At 42.5% G+C, this 17023-nt stretch overlaps 1 pseudogene; it reads right to left on the bottom strand.

Annotated features, from left to right (window-relative positions):
- Positions 1–10765: 10765 nt before the first annotated feature.
- Positions 10766–17023, bottom strand: part of LOC141133911 (unconventional myosin-Va-like) — a 78372-nt pseudogene continuing 72114 nt past the window's right edge.

Here is a 17023-nt window from a genome sequence, read left to right on the forward strand (position 1 = left end):
AAGGGCCTGGTATGGAATTTAGGGGGACCCCCACGTCATTTTTTTTTTTTAATTTTGGTTCGGGGTTCCCCTTTGGGGAATTCCCATGCCGTTTTTATCAATGAACTTCTATGTGTATTGTCGGCAATGCAATAGCCGCGGGTAGTTTTAAATGAGTTTTTTCCTTCAAAATGTCATTTTGCTGTCAGACTGTTCTAAACACAGGAAACATGCGCCCCTTTACAGGCACACTATAGACACCCCCCAGGTACGAAATTTAAAGGGATATTACACTTTTATTGATTGACTTTAAGTATTATTAAAATCACTGCTCCTGAAAAAACGGCCGTTTTTAAAACTTTTTTTTGCATTGATCCATGTCCCCTGGGGCAGGACCCAGGTCCCCAAACACTTTTTATGACAATAACTTGCATATTAGCCTTTAAAATTAGCACTTTTGATTTCTCCCATAGACTTTTAAAGGGTGTTCCGCGGCATTCGAATTTGCCGCGAACACCCCAAATTGTTCGCTGTTCGGTGAACTTGCGAACAGCCAATGTTCGAGTCGAACATGAGTTCGACTCGAACTCGAAGCTCATCCCTAGTGGAGATCCAGAGAAGATGTGGCCCTGTTGTAAAGCCTGAATGTGTCCACGACTACAATCTGTACATGGGGGGTGGATTTAAATAATCAGTTGCTGCAACCCTATTTGTCAACCAGAAAGTCCCATTACTGGTATAAGAAAGTTGTATTTCACCGGTTTCATATGGTTCTGTTTAATTTGTTTGTCTCCTCAAAACCAACAAATCACCTACCTCACTGCCCTGATTTACCAACAAGGTCCCGCCCCAGGAAGCATTCGCCCTGATGGTGCGAGTCAAGATCATGAGCAACATTTTCCCTATAACATTCCCCCCACAGAATCTGGAAGAAGACGCCAAAAGAAATGCCGTGTATGCAGCAGAGGAGGAGTAAGAAGAGATACCAGCTATTGTCCCTAATGTCCCTCCCAACCTGGCCTGTGCATCGGAGATTGCTTCAAAAATGATCACACATCCATCAGATATTAGTTCCCCTTATTATTACCAGACTGCCATTTCCCCATTTGTACTTTCCTGGCTTGTTAGGGTCTCAAGAAATAAGATAGGCTGTCATTACATCAGGTGTGATCAGACGTGATCAATTTTCAGTGATTGGCACTATAGCTTGTAGGCTCTATAACTTTCACACAGACCAAATAATATCCACTAATTTGGGTTATTTTTGCCAAAGATACGTAGCAGTATAAATTTTGGCCTACATTTATGAAGAAAAATTACCTATTTGCAAAATTTTACAATAGAAACTAAAAAAAAAAAAAAAAAAAAAAAAAAAAAAAAAGAGTTTAAAAAAAAATTGCTGTTTTTTTCGTTTAAATCGCAAAAAAACCGGTGATTAAATACCACCAAAAGAAAGCTCTATATGTGAGGAAAAAATAACCATTTTGTTTGGATACAGTGTAGCATGACTGAGTAATTGTCATTCAAAGTGTGAGAGTGCTGAAAGCTACAAATTGGTCTGGGCGGGAAGATGCATAAGTGCCTGGTATTGAAGTGGTTAATGGCTGTGTGTTGAGTTATTTTGAGGGGACAGCAAATTTACACTGTTATACAAGCTGTACACTCACTACTTTACATTGTAGCAAAGTGTCATTTATTCAGTGTTGTCACATGAAAAGGTATAATAAAATATTTACAAAAATGTGAGGGGTGTACTCACTTTTGTGAGATACTGTATATACACTATATTACCAATAGTATTGGGACGCCTGCCTTTACACGCACATCTCAGTCCGTAGGGTTAAATATTAAGTCTGCCCACCCTTTGCAGCTATAACAGCTTTAACCCTTCTGGAAAGGCTGTCCACAAGGTTTAGGAGTGTGTCTATGGGAATGTTTGACCATTCTCCCAGAAGCACATTTGTGAGTTTAGGCATTGATGTGGATGAGAAGGCCTGGCTCGCAGTCTCCGCTCTAATTTATCCCAAAGGTGTTCTATCAGGTTGAGGTCAGGACTGTGCAGGACAAGCAAGTTCCTCCACCCCAAACTTGCTCATCTATGTCTTTATGGACCTTGCTTTGTCCACTGGTCCAAATCATTTGGTGGAGGGAGGATTATGGTGTGGGGTTGTTTTTCATGGGTTGGGCTTGGCCCCTTTGTTCCAGTGCAGGGAACTCTTAAGGTGTCAGCATACCAAGACGTTTTGGACAATTTCATAATCCCAACTTTGTGGGAACAGCTTGGGGAAGGCCCCTTCCTGTTCCAACATGACTGCGCACCAGTGCACAAAGCAAGGTCCATAAAGACATGGATGAGTGAGTTTGGGGTGGAGGAACTTGAGTGGCCTGCGCAGAGTCCTGACCTCAACTCAATAGAACCTTTGGGATAAATCAGAGTGGAGACTGCGGGGCAGGCCTTCTCGTCCACATCAGTGCCTGACCTCACAAATGCGCTTCTGGAAGAATGGTCAAACGTTCCCATAGACACGCTTCTAAACTTTGTGGACAGCCTTCCCAGAAGAGTTGAAGCTGTTATAGCTGCAAAGGGTGGGCAAACATTCCCATAGACACACTCCTAAACCTTGTGGACAGCCTGTCAGGAATCATGAATCAGACCGAGACAGAAGTGCAGTAAAAATCACACTATTTAATAAAATGGTATAAACAGAGCAAACGTAGTCAAAACTTAGCCAGAGTTCGGTAACCAGGACAGGTAGTCAGAACAACCCAGAGAAACAGGAGTCCAGAGATCAGCGAAGTCGTTGCAGCAAACAGGATCAGGAACCAGAAGGGAAGTCAGCCAAGCAAAAGTCTTTCACAGGAAAACACAGCAGAGAGAGTCTGGATATGTTGACCAAGGCAAAGGCACAGGAGATCTGATCCAAGGAGTTTATATACCCAGCAGCTCTAGCTGATGAGCAGGAAATGAAGACCAGGTGAGTCACTGTGGAAGGAAGAGTCTTTGGCAATTGATCGTCAGCTGTGCACAGAGCTTTGAGAAGGAAGGGCTGAGCCCAGCCCTCACACAGCCTTCCCAGAAGAGTTGAAGCTGTTATAGCTGGAAAGGGTGGGCAAACTCAATATTGAACCCTACGGACTAAGACTGGGATGCCATTAAAGATTATGTGCATGTAAGGCAAGCGTCACAATACTTTTGAAAATATAGTGTGTGTGTGTGTATACATACACACAGTATATATACACATACATATACAGACACACACAGTGGGTAAAAAAAAGTGTTGAACACGTCACCATTTTTCTAGGTAAATATATTTCTAAAGGTGGGGTGGTATTGATATGAAATTGTCACCACCCGTCGGTAACAATCCATGCAGACAAAGAAACCAAAACATAATAAAATGGAATGACACAGGAAAAAAAGTATTGAACGCGCTAACTGAAATGTAATCAATACTTTGTAACAAGTCCTTTGTTGGTAATGACAGCTTCAGGACGCCTCCGATATGGAGAAACTAGTCACATGCATTGCTCAGGTGTGATTTTGGCCCATTCTTCTACACAGTCTTCAAATCTTGAAGGTTCCTTGGACCTCTTCTATGAACTCTGATCTTCAGTTCTTTCCATAGATTTTCTGATGGACTCAAGTCAGGTGATTGGCTGGGCCATTCTAGCCACTTTATTTTCTCTCTTTGAAACCAATTGATAGCTTGCTTGGCTTTGTGTTTGGGATCATTGTCTTGCTAAAAAGTCCACCCTCGTTTCGTCTTCATCATCCTGGTAGATGGCAGCAGATTTTTATCAAGAATGTCTTGATACATTTTTCCATTCACCCTTCCGTCAATGATATGAAGTTTGCCAGTACCGCATGCTGAAAAACAGCCCCACACCATGATGTTCCCACCTCCAAACTTCACTGTTGGTATAGGGGTGTTTTTGGGGTGATGTGCAGTACCATTTGACCCCTAAACATGGTGTGTGTTATAGCATCCAAAGAGTTCAATTTTGGTTTGATCTGACCAGACTATATTCTCCCAGGATTTTACAGGCTTGTCTAAATGTTGTGCAGCAAACTTTAAAGGAGCTTCAACGTGCTTTTTCTTGCAATGGAGTCTTGCCTGGTGAGTGAGTGTGAATACAGGTCATGGTGCTTGAGTGCATTACTTATTGTTTTCTTTGAAACAATTGAACCTGCTAATTCCAGGTCTTTCTGAAGCTCTCCACAAGCGGTCCTTGGCTCATGGACAACTCTTCTGATAATTCTTTTCACTCCTCTGTCAGCAATCCTATAGAGAGCACCTGGTCATGGCTGGCTTATGGTGAAATTGTGTTCTTTCCACTTCTGGATTATGGCCCCAACATTGTTCACTGGAACATTCAGAAGTTTAGAAATCCTTCTGTAACCAATGCCATCAGTATGTTTTGCAACAATAATGTTGGGAAGGTCTTGAGAGAGCTCTTTGCTTTTTCCCATCATGAGATGTTTCTTGTGTGACACCTTGGTAATGAGACACATTTTTATAGGCCATCAGTGGAGACTGAACCAGCTGATATTAATTTGCACTGACAAGGGGCAGGATTGCTTTCTAATTACTAATAGATTTCAGCTGGTGTCTTGGCTTCCAATGCCTTTTTTCACCTCCCTTTCTTCATGTGTTCAATACTTTTTCCCTGTGTCGTTCCATTTCATTACACATAACTTAATCACTGAACTTATTTGTTTTGGTTTCTTTGTATGTGTGGTTTGCATAGGTTGTTACACACATATGGTGACAATTTTATGTCAATAGCACCTTTAGAAATATATTTACCTAGAAAAATGGTGACGTGTTCAATACTTATTTTACCTGCTGTATATATTTAAAATACAAAAAGGGCCTGTCAACTTTCCTACCTGCCCTAGGTATTGCTATACTGCTCAACCGTTCTTGTGATCCGAGTCACCCCTACCAGATAGAACAGTCAGGTATGTGGCCTTCCTTCATACTAAACTAAAGTTAAGCAGTTAAAAAAACCTCAGCTCAAACAGATCTCTCTGTTCTCCACTCCTGTAAAGCATGTTCCCTGTGTTAGGTCAACAGCACTGTGCAATGCAGTACAGCAAGACTGCAACTGTACTGGGGATTACAGGAAGCTAAGGCCCCATTCCCACTTTCAAACAGGGCTGTAAGTGGTTACATGTGAGAAATTCATCAGGGGTTTCTGGTGATAAGTTGAGGGAGGAAGCCCCATTGCAAGCAATAAGAAGCTGAAAAACTCCCACAGCTAGTCATAGATGCTCGCAAGCAATTGCTCAAGCGGTGATTACCTGTAAATGCTTGGCCCTGGGCGCAGACTGTCTGCCTCCATAGACAATCAATCACAGGTAACTGCTCCATGAGAGATAATTTGAACGGGTGCTTTCATTGGAGTGCTCCCCCCAGCTTATCCCCGGGAACTGCTGATGGGGTTCTCACATGTATTCGCACGCAACCCCATTCGCAAGTGTCAATGGAGCCTTCGTAAATTAGGTACTTAAGCCAACTACGTCTAAAAGGCATTTCAATTGCCTGCATACTGCTGTGCACACTTACATATTACAAGCAAACATTTGTATAAAAACAGGAATTTTTGGTTCACATGTATTGCAATACTTGAAACAAAGTTGGGTGATAGGGGGCGCTAGAATAATTATATATTTCATATATAACAAATAAAAATGAATACGTCCCTTTACGTGCAATATTTTCTTGTATCATACAAACACAAAAGTGAAAAGATATATAAATTGCAATATCAGAAAACACACACAAATATATTAATAGTGAAAAAAACAACAAATTATGTTTTTAAAGTCCATAATCCCAATGATGAGTCTGGATTAGTAGACCCCCCACCAAAAGCAAAAGAGAATTCCTTCACCAAATATATTGAATCCACCCAATGTGCTCAAAATTGAAAGCTGCTCACCAGATGGATATGACCTCTTTATTTAAAAAGATGGTCTAATGCGCTTTTGGGAAATCCTGGATTTGATACCCAGATGAGTCCTCTGTAATATGACCTCCTCTCCACCACAATATCCCATATGGAAGAAACAAAAGCATAATTTCAATGTGCCTTAGCCTGGCACTGAGGATAGCCTGCAGAGATTGTATATGGAGCCGCTTGCTGCTGGGCTCACGTCCAGAGCCGGCGTGCGTTCCACTCGTGCATGGGAGAAAACCAGAAACTGGGACCACGAAGTGACGTGACTGGAAGCGCCTCGACGTACGTTTCGTAATTAATACCATCCTCAGTGCCAGGCTAAGGCACATTGGAATTATCCTTTTGTTTCTTCCATATGGGATATTCTGGTGGAGAAGAGGTCATATTACAGAGGACTCATCTGGGTATCCAATCCAGGATTTCCCAAAAGCGCATTAGACCATCTTTTTAAATAAAGAGGTCATATCCATCTGGTGAACGGCTTTCAATTTGGAGCACGTTGGGTGGATTCAATATATTTGGTGATGGAATTCTCTTTTGCTTGTGAGACACATCATTGGAATTATGGACTTTAAAAGCATAATTTGATTAATGTTTTTTTCACTATTAATATATATATATTTTTTGATATTGCAATTTATGTATCTTTTCACTTTGTGTTTGTATGATACAAGAAAATATGGCACTTTAATGCACGTATTCACTTTAATTTATGTTATATAGGAAATATAATGGTTTTAGCACCCCCTATCACCCAATTTTGTTTCACCCCTACTTACATATATGTCCATTGGTTTTAAGACCCGCCCTGTTTTCATTGTGTAAACTGTGCTGGAAATCCCCAAATTAGGGGCAAGGATGAACATCGATCTTCCTTCCTATAGAATGCATATGCAGTGTCTCCAAGTGCAGAAATAATCCACATTGTCACCAACAGTGCACTGCATTACCACCTCTGCAATGCACTCACCAGATAGATGAAATGTATAAGCAAATACACATCCAATTCATATTTTGCCCAATGTTCATCAGACTCCAACAGCTCAGGTGCTGGTGATCCTTTCTCTGCATATAAAGCTCACACCATGGAGCCCATACAGAAAAAGTATATAGTGTAGTATTTTACTAAAATATGATCAATGGTACATAAAATAAGCAATCCACATGGAAAGTATATAAAAATGCAAATAAACTCACTCCAGAGGCCACCAATCCAACTTGTGGAGTTGGCGGTGTGATGTCAGCCCATACAGGCCCCACCCAACACGTTTTGTGCGCATGCATGTCCCCAGGGGACCCCCTGAGCACTCACTCATATTATTATGCACCTGTTTTTAAATAAATTCTTTAAAAAAATCAGTTCAAGCATGAAAAGAAAAAAAAAAAAATCACACCATTTTGGTGAAATAAAATAGCTAGACAAATTCTTGAATTTTTAAAAAAATTTTTTACAGTTTGCAGTGATAGCTTATTAGTTACAGTGTTAATGATGCAAATATTTGCTAGGCATGACATTACAGAGTAAAGAATATAACTCTTAGCATATGGACTTCTTTATTATTATTGCCTAAATGAAATTCAGCAACAACCTTTTTCTTTCAAGTATAAGTATGAATTAAGAAAGGAGTCCTATTCTGGTACCTAGTTTAGTAAAGAATAAGTTACATCTTAATGTCATAATGAAATAAACGCGAGAAACATTGTATCCTGCACCGTGTGCATTGACCACCTTGACTAGAATAGATCGTGCATGGTGAACGTTTTTCAAAGATCTTATTTTTTTTTTTTTTTTTTTGCCCATCAACCAATCCACATGGAATGATAACCAGTATTTGATACTCACTATTCTTAAATGTGGTAAGGAAGCCATTTTTATACTAAAGGACGTATTCTCTACACAGTCTTAAGAGCTTCATTTCAAAAGGTCTCTCTCCCCCAGCTGCAAATTTGACTTTCTCTCATCTGCTTGCCAATCACATACGTGCAAGTCCTCCCCTTTCCTCATTTTTTTTGATTGGTTGTCACTGCTGTTTGACAACCTTGTGAGCAAGTTTGAAAAAAAAAAAAAAAAAAAAACCCAAAAAACAAAAACTATATGAAGGCATTATATCAAGAATTAAGCACCCAAGGGGGAACGTGTATCTGCTAAAAGAAGCCACTTAGGTGGATATAAATAAATCTAGATACAAGTGTATGGAGAAAGCTTTAATGAGGTTGGCAGGAGGAATTCTTTATCAAAATTTAAGTATCAAAGCTTTTAAAATATGCAGTTCAAGCGATGCTCGCATTAAACACATTAGGTTAGTTTACTAAAGAAAAATGAATTAATGTTAATTTAGCAAGAAGAATTTTCCCCACATTCACCAAGCTAAGTAAAAATTCCACTACAAAATGAAAATTTACTTTGTAGAGTGAATATCCTCAATTCTTTTTGCAAATTGACACCAATACATTTGGTAGTTTTATCCCAACGCCATTTTAACACTAAACATAAAGATCTTCTATATCAAAACTCTTGGTATTTAAAGTTGGCCATACACACAGATTTTTTTTTGCTAAACATGGATGGACAAATCTCTGTGGCTATCACCGGCTGTCAAAAAAATCTGTACAGCGCATCTGGCTGGATGTAAGTGCTGTTCGGCTAACCATTCTCTGCCCGACTCCTTATGCCGCGTACACACGGTCGGACTTTTCGGCTACAAAAGTCCGACAGCCTGTCCGACAGACTTTCGACGGACTTTTGGCAGACTTGCGGCAGACTTTCTAACGAATGGACATGCCTACATACGATCACACCAAAGTCCGACGGATTCGTACGTGATGACGTACATCGGACTAAAATAAGGAAGTTCATAGCCAGTAGCCAATAGCTGCCCTAGCGAGGGTTTTTGTCCGTTGGACTAGCACACAGACGAGCGGATTTCTGGGTCCAGCGTAGTTACGACGTAAAGATTTGAAGCATGTTTCAAATCTAAAGTCCGTCAGATTTGCCGCTGGAAAAGTCCGCTGAAAGTCCGGGGAAGCCCACACACGATCGGATTGTCAGCCATATTTTGTCCGTCGGCGTCCAGACTTTTGTAGAAGAAAAGTCCGACCGTGTGTACGCGGCATTAAACTTTGCAATTAAAGGATGGCAAGCAGGAAAGGTACCAGCCAGAGCCACCCATGGATCACATTTTGGCCAGCCCATCAGGAACTGGTCAAAATTTGGTTTGTGTATGGACAGCTTAATGCCTGGTACACACATACAATTTTTTTTCTGTTCAACCTAGCGGGCTGAATGAAAAAATCTGAGGAGCTCACTGTACTATGATGTCAGTACACCGATCTCCCCAACTGAGCTGTTGTGTGCTGACAAGGAGACAGCAGCCCCCCCCCCAGAACACACCAGACATTGACTGTTAGCGCTAACCGGTTGCTGGTCTTCCAACATTCTCGTTCCACAGAAGCCGGACATTAGGCCAGCTTCTGTCGGAAAGGCTGCTGAACACACTGGCCGAATGTCGCCCGGTTTCTGTGTACCAGCCTTCTTATAAAGATGATAATGTCACACATAAAGAAGCTAGATTTGTCTAGCATGGCAGTCTTTATTTTTTTAGTTACCGGGACTCTAAATGTTAATGTGCCTGATTTCTATGGCACTAAAACATGCAGTTCATAGAAAAACCAGTGGCAGGTGTGGGTTTCGCTGGGGATGAATTCTATGACACCCCCCCCCCACATTTGATGTTCTGGTTGCACACATGTAATCAATAAATCCGAGATCATTTACTAAAGTTCTTTCTTGGAAACCAAGAACATTGACTGCATCTGGTAGGAATGAATCACTGTTTCGCAGATAATTTTCCAACTGACTCGGTCAATTTTTAGATTTTACAATTTTTACTTTGTCTTCTATCGAGCCAGGTGGTGCTGACAGGGCCACCTAAGACTCAAGTTTTAGCAAATTCAGTGGGAATAAACAAAATTCCAGCTTACAATGGCTAGCTTTAGTGTCCTCAAAGAAAGGAAAGGAGAAGTGGGAATTGATTAAACTACTTTACACCTCTGAAAATAGATTTAAAAGCATATAGATTTTTTTCTTATAATTATATTTAGAGCAAGATGGACATACAGTAATTGAGACACCTAAACCGCATGCAAACAGAGGGAAATGTATTTACCTTGCATCTAATTTTCAAGCTACCACACTGTACATCGGTGCGAGGACTGTATTTACTTGGATGGGATGCACATGTTGCCCCCTTCCCTGGTGGTCCTAGTGGCATTCCTGGTGGTCCAGTGTGGTCATCTGAGGGGGGCTGCGCACCTCCCCCTGTTAGGAGAGTCGCCGATCGGCTCTCCTCTACTCGCGTCTGTCAGACGCGAGTGAGGAAAAGCCGATCAACGGCTCTTCCTATTTACATCGTGATCAGCCATGATTGGACACGGCTGATCACGTGGTAAAGAGCCTCCCCCGGAGGCTCTTTACCAAGATCGGTGGAGCAGTGTGTCAGACTGACACACCGCTCCACCGATCACTGCGATGCGCGCCCCCACGGGCGCGGTGGCTCTTATCCTGAAGGACGTTATATGACGCCCAGTCAGGATAACTGAATCACCGACCGACATTTTGCTGTAGGCCGGGCAGGAAGTGGTTAAGGCTTCTATTTTTTTTTTTTTTTTTATATATTTTATTTATTTTATTTAAAAACAGCAATTTTTATCAGTAATCCATATGTGCTTAAGGTGCCTGTTCCTTGTTTCCAGAGATAAGGAATCCAGCCTATTCTGTGGCTTACCCTAATAAACAGATCACATTGGACTGTAAACATACTCGATAATAAAGAGATGAATATTTTATTGTGTAGTGCCGAATACGGATATCGTAACATTAGAGCAACACAAAAACACAGCAGCACATTTTATATGCATAGTAAACCACGGTGCTAACAAATAAACATCATCTACATTACATGTAAAGCTGATTTCTTTATCGTCTAATACTTTTATATAATTGTTCTTTTAACATAAATAATGATGTGGTCTGGCTATTGTTACAAGTGTACACAGGTATTCATACACCTATAGTGATGAAATGACCGATTACCATATAGTCTACCACAAGAACGTGTAGCTTCCTTTCTGCTTCCAGTGAATCACGGAATTACACTAAGAAAATGTATTTAAATACATTACATGTAACCTGTGTCCATCTCCTATTAGGACGGGAATGGCTATTTTAGGAACACAACTGGTGACCCAGAATGGCGTTTTATTATCAAGGCAAATTACCTAAACAATAGGCTTTAAGGACAATTCCACTGTATGCGTACCAACTGACATCTTTCTATCAGTCTCTTATACATGATTTACAAAATGCAGAAGATGTACAAGTCATGTATTTAGAGATGCAGTGGTGGACTCCATAATGCTTTAATTGCAGCTTACATGTCTGGGTGATTCACATCCAAAATGATATGAGGCAGTGTGGCTTTCTTTGATGGGACCCTATGGGCCCTCTCTATGGCGAACAAGTGTGAAAGGTATCATCCGCCATATTGTCCTTAAGACACATTTCAAGGAAGTCTTCAGGTTGTTTGCCCTCTGCTTTCTCAGGGAAACCAACCAGGCGAATATTGTTCCTCCTTTGGCAGTCTTCCATGTCTCCGAGCTTATCTGTATGAGCATTTTAACAGTGGATATTCTGCACTTTATGCTCCAGAGGGCGGACTACATCCTCCAGGTCACTAATTCTCTGTTCAGCTTCAGTAGCCCTTTCTCTAATGGTCTGTACATCCTTCTTTAAAAACGACATCTCAGCCCTTATTCCATCAATGTGTTCAGTCAGTGTGGCCTGGCAGGTACATATAGCCTCCATAATCTGTTTTAGAGATGGCTCCCCCTCCCCCACCTCTGGCGTTATGTCCCCCAGTTCTTCCTGTGGTAGCCCATCCAGGGAGAGTCCTCTTCTCAATCCCTTAGTTCTAGGGGGCAGCGGGCTTACCTTGCCAGAGTGAGAGGGGGGCCGATCCGTTCCGCTCTGCTGTGTATTGCTGGGGCTTGGTTCATCTGCCTCATGGCCGCCGCCATCTTGAGATCCCCAGGCATACTGAGAGGCGCTCCGCCGAGGATTCCATGGGCGCTCGCCCGGATTTAACCATACCACAGCGGTCTGCCAGGTCCAGAGTGAGTACTGAAGGCTTTGGTGTGGAGAATCTGTGTCTCTGACACCCAGGTTGGCTGAAGGATTTGTTGTCCTGCACGGAGCTCTGGCTCAGCGCTGTTCACATACCAGCTGCTAGCTCCGCCCCCCCAGTGTGGCTTTCTTTACACACGAGCGATGAAACCTAGGCTGAGACTACCTGGGATCTGAATGGTTTCTAAAGCCAGAGATGATGGGTTAAAGGGGAAGGTGACAGGGAAGATGTGCTTGGCATCTATTAGCAGCTAAGGAGCGTCTTTCCGGTCCCTTAGATGCAACTGTGGGAAAATAGACAAAATCATTTTAGATCAAAGTATTTCACAATTTTACTGGTTATACACATTCAGAGTAGGCACCGTCCTGTGACTTCAAAAGGAACAAAAGTCCCAGATTTAAAGACTGCAAGCAGACTTCTTTAGCATGCACCCAAGTACAGATCAGTTTACATTCCGGCACAACGTCTGTGTGCCAGGATGACTGAACTTCGGGCACATGTGCAGGACTGATATCATCCCACGACAGCCAATTAAGATGACCACAGCCTGTCACATGGAGGAAGTAAGGGAGAAGATGCCAGCAAGGGATGTTGGACCACTAAATTGGTTGTGAAGACTCTAGGTTTTTTACCTTCATGCATTATATCAATCAAAGCTAGTGAGGCGGGGGTGGGGCTGAACCACGCTCTCTGTCTTATGGACGCAGAGAGCCGACTCGGAAACAAGCATGCACGAGTGCCCCCACAGCAAGCAGCTTGCTATGGGGACATTCAGCAATGGGGAGGAGCCCAGAGCGCCAGCCAGGTAGCTCAGAAAGAAGGTTTGCGCTGCTCTGTGCAAAACAACTACACAGAGCAGCTAAGTATAACATGTTTATTTTTTTTATAATTTTTTTTTCCTTTACAAACACTTTAAAGCTATGTTCACACTTGATTCTGATGCAGCTGACAGCACGGGACCGCTGTGCAATTTTTACCCAAGTTCAGACCTAAAACGGAGCCAATGACACACAGGACCGCTGTGCAATTCGCTCCGTACTTCCCCTGGAGCTGTATAAACCAGGTTCCATTGAGAGTCGGGCACACTCTTCTGTCATGCAAATTGGATGCAGGGGAAACCCACATCCAATTCGCATAAGTGTGAACCCAGCCTAAAGGAGAGGCAAGTACTGGGACTTTAGTTACGCTTTAAGTTGACCATACACTGGTAAAAATCTTGTTTTAGGAACACTTGTTCAATTTTCTAATAGTTCGTGGGTCAAATCAATTTACTTTTTGACTATACCGATGAAAAAATCTGAAGCAGGATGGAAAATTTTTCTTTAAAAATGTAATTTCTAACAGTGTATGTGGTTTCTGTTTGGGGAAAGTCCACTTATTCCTAAATCAAATGTTAACAGCAAACACAATTTTGAAGTACTTTCTAACCACATACATCAACTCATTAAATGCACGGATAAATTTCATTAGAATGTTCATACGAATATTCCTACGAACGTTCCATCCTACATACTAGTGTATGGCCACCTTAAAAAGGTTGTTAAAGTAAAATGTTTTTTACCTTAAAGTGGCTGTAAAGGCACAAGGTTTTTTACCTTCATGCATTCTATTCATGAAAGTAAAAAAAAACTTCTGTGTGCAGCCTGCCCTCCCTCCCCCTCCCAGCACATACCTGAGCCCCCTCTCTCCCAGTGATGTCAACGAGAGCCTTGCCTCTCTGGGGACTCGCACTTCTGATTGGCTTTTAGGCATTGGCTCCCGCTGCTCTCAATCACAGCCAGTAAGCCAATCAGGAGAAGGAGGGGGCGGGGCCGAGCCACGGCTCCATGTGTGTGAATGGACACACAGATCCACGGATCAGGAGTGCGCCAGCTTGGGTGCCCCCAGAGCAAGCTACCTGCTGCTCTGGGGGCACCCGGCAGGAGGGAGGAGCCAGGAGTACCAAGTGTGGGACCCAAGAAGAGGAGGATCCGGGCAGCTCTGTGCAAAACTACTGCAGCAGAGCAGGTAAGTAGAACATGTTTGTTATTGAAAAAAAAAAAAAAAAAAGACTTAAACAACACCAATAATGCTTTAATGTGTTCTCTGCTTTAAGGTAAAAAACATTTTACATGCAGCTACCCCCCCGCCGCCTCCCTAAACACTCACCTGAGCCCAATCTCAGTCCAGCGCTGTGCACATCTCTGCAGCAGCTTCTCTCCTGGCTCTCACAGGCTTGGCTTAGAGCAACAGAAGCCATTGGCTCCTGCTGCTGTCAGTCAAAACATGTGAGCAGAGAGCGGGGGGTGGGGCCAAGCCAGGCTGTGTGTCTGAATGGATGCAAACAGCCCAGCTCCAGATCGGGCCCAAAGCGGCTTCCTATGAGGGCACTCGGCGGGGGGGGGGGGGGGGGGGGGGGGAGGAACCAGGAGCGGGAGACCCCAGAAGAGCAGGATCGGGGCTGCTCTGTGCAAAACCACTGCACTGAGCGGGTGAGTATAACATGTTTATTATTTTACTTAAATAAGAAAGGAAGCTTTAATGTCACTTTAAGACAGCAGAGTCCTTTACCTCTCCTCCCTACACTGGCCAGAAAATTAAATTATATTGAAATTTTAATTTCCACACATTATGAAGTGACAGCTAACAATGTATGCATTTAAAGTGGTATTAAATCCTTGGTTTTAAAAAAAATAAACAACATATCATACTTACTTGCTCTGTGCAATGATTTTGCACAGAGCAGCCCCAGTCCTCCTTTTCTGAAGCCCCCCGCTGGCACCCCTAGCCCCTCCCTCCTGCCAAGTCCCCCCATAGCAAGCAGCTTTGCTATGGGGGCACCCGAGCAGGCTTGCTCCTGAGCCGCTGCTCTGCGTGTCCATTCACACAGAGAGCCATAACTCGGCCCCACCCCCTTGGCTTACTGGCTGTGATTGACTGTCTCAGCCAATGAGGAGTGAGAGTCCCCAGAGAGCCGAGGCTCTCGTTCACAATGCTGGATCGCTATTGGGCTCAGGTAAGTATTGTGGTGCTGGGAGGCTGCTGCACACAGACGTTTTTATCTTTATGCATAAAAATGGGTAAGAACCCTTGAGCCTTTAGAACCACTTTAAGTCTTCATAACAATAATCACTGGATAGCTGTAGAGAATGAAAGGCTTATTTATCCATCCTACAAACCCTGCTAGTTTCTTCTTCTTGCTAATCACCCTCTATAAACCTTCAGCCTCACCTTACTTTTTTCTGTTATTCAAGCCGGCAAAAGTTTCATACTTTTTATAATAAAGGTGCTCTGATCCCAATATTCATGAGTGGGCACAACACTTGCCCATAAAGACAGTGTTACTGGGCAAAGACCTTGGATAATGTGAGTGTCCATCCAGATTCCATGCAAGTCTATTGTGTCAAGGTGAATGCCTGTACACCCCAAAAACACTGCCGACACTGACAACTTGATTGAACCATAATTCTCATTAAATATGACCAAGCTAATACAATTCCATCACCTTCCTCAATCAAAGCAGTACATTCGCTTTAAAGTTTTACATTATGTGCAATATTTGGGTGCAAGGAATTTCAGTGACCATGAAATTGAAAGACTATAAACGCCCAAAACTTGAAGACTGTACCAACAATAACTGTTCACACAAAGAATTTATTTTTTTCTATCTACAAAGTTAAAAAAAAATGCCAATTTTAACTTCAGACACTGTCGTTGACTGTATCATACATACCGTATATATGTATATAATTAATATGCCGTGTGTATGTACAGTCAGGTCCATAAATATTGGGACATCGACACAATTCTAATCTTTTTGGCTCTATACACCACCACAATGGATTTGAAATGAAACAAACATTGCAGACTTTCAGCTTTAATTTGAGGGTATTTACATCCAAATCAGGTGAACAGTGTAGGAATTACAACAGTTTGTATATGTGCCTCCCACTTTTTAAGGGACCAAAAGTAATGGACATATTAACAATCATCCATCAAACTTTCACTTTTTAATACTTGGTTGCAAATCCTTTGCAGTCAATTACAGCCTGAAGTCTGGAATGCATAGACATCACCAGATGCTGGGTTTCATCCCTGGTGATGCTCTGCCAGGCCTCTACTGCAACTGTCTTCAGTTCCTGCTTGTTCTTGGGGCATTTTCCTTCAGTTTTGTCTTTTGGCAAGTGAAATGCATGCTCAATCGGATTCAGGTCAGGTGGTTGACTTGGCCATTGCATAACATTCCACTTCTTTCCCTTAAAAAACTCTTTGGTTGCTTTCGCAGTATGCTTCGGGTCACTGTCCATCTGCACTGTGAAGCGCCATCCAATGAGTTCTGAAGCATTTTGCTGAATATGAGCAGATAATACAGAATTCATCCTGCTGCTTTTGTCAGCAGTCACATCATCAATAAATACAAGAGAACCAGTTCCATTGGCAGCCATACATGCCATGACACTACCACCACTATGCTTCACTGATGAGGTGGTATGCTTTGGATCATGAGCAGTTCCTTTCCTTCTCCATACTCTTCTCTTCCCATCACTCTGGTACAAGTTGATCTTGGTCTCATCTGTCCATAGGATGTTGTTCCAGAACAGTGAAGGCTTTTTTAGATGTTGTTTGGCAAACTCTAATCTGGCCTTTCTGTTTTTGAGGCTCACCAATGGTTTACATCTTGTGGTGAACCCCCTGTATTCACTCTGGTGAAGTCTTCTCTTGATTGTTGACTTTGACACACATACACCTACCTCCCGAAGAGTGTTCTTGATCTGGCCAACTGTTGTGAAGAGTGTTTTCTTCACCAGGGACAGAATTCTTCGGTCATCCACTACAGTTGTTTTCCGTGGTCTTCCGGGTCTTTTGGTGTTGCTGAGCTCACCGCTGCGTTCTTTTTTTTTTAAGGATGTTCCAAA

The sequence above is a fragment of the Aquarana catesbeiana genome, linkage group LG03 (assembly GCF_042186555.1).
Source record: "Aquarana catesbeiana isolate 2022-GZ linkage group LG03, ASM4218655v1, whole genome shotgun sequence".
Taxonomy (NCBI): Eukaryota; Metazoa; Chordata; class Amphibia; order Anura; family Ranidae; genus Aquarana; species Aquarana catesbeiana.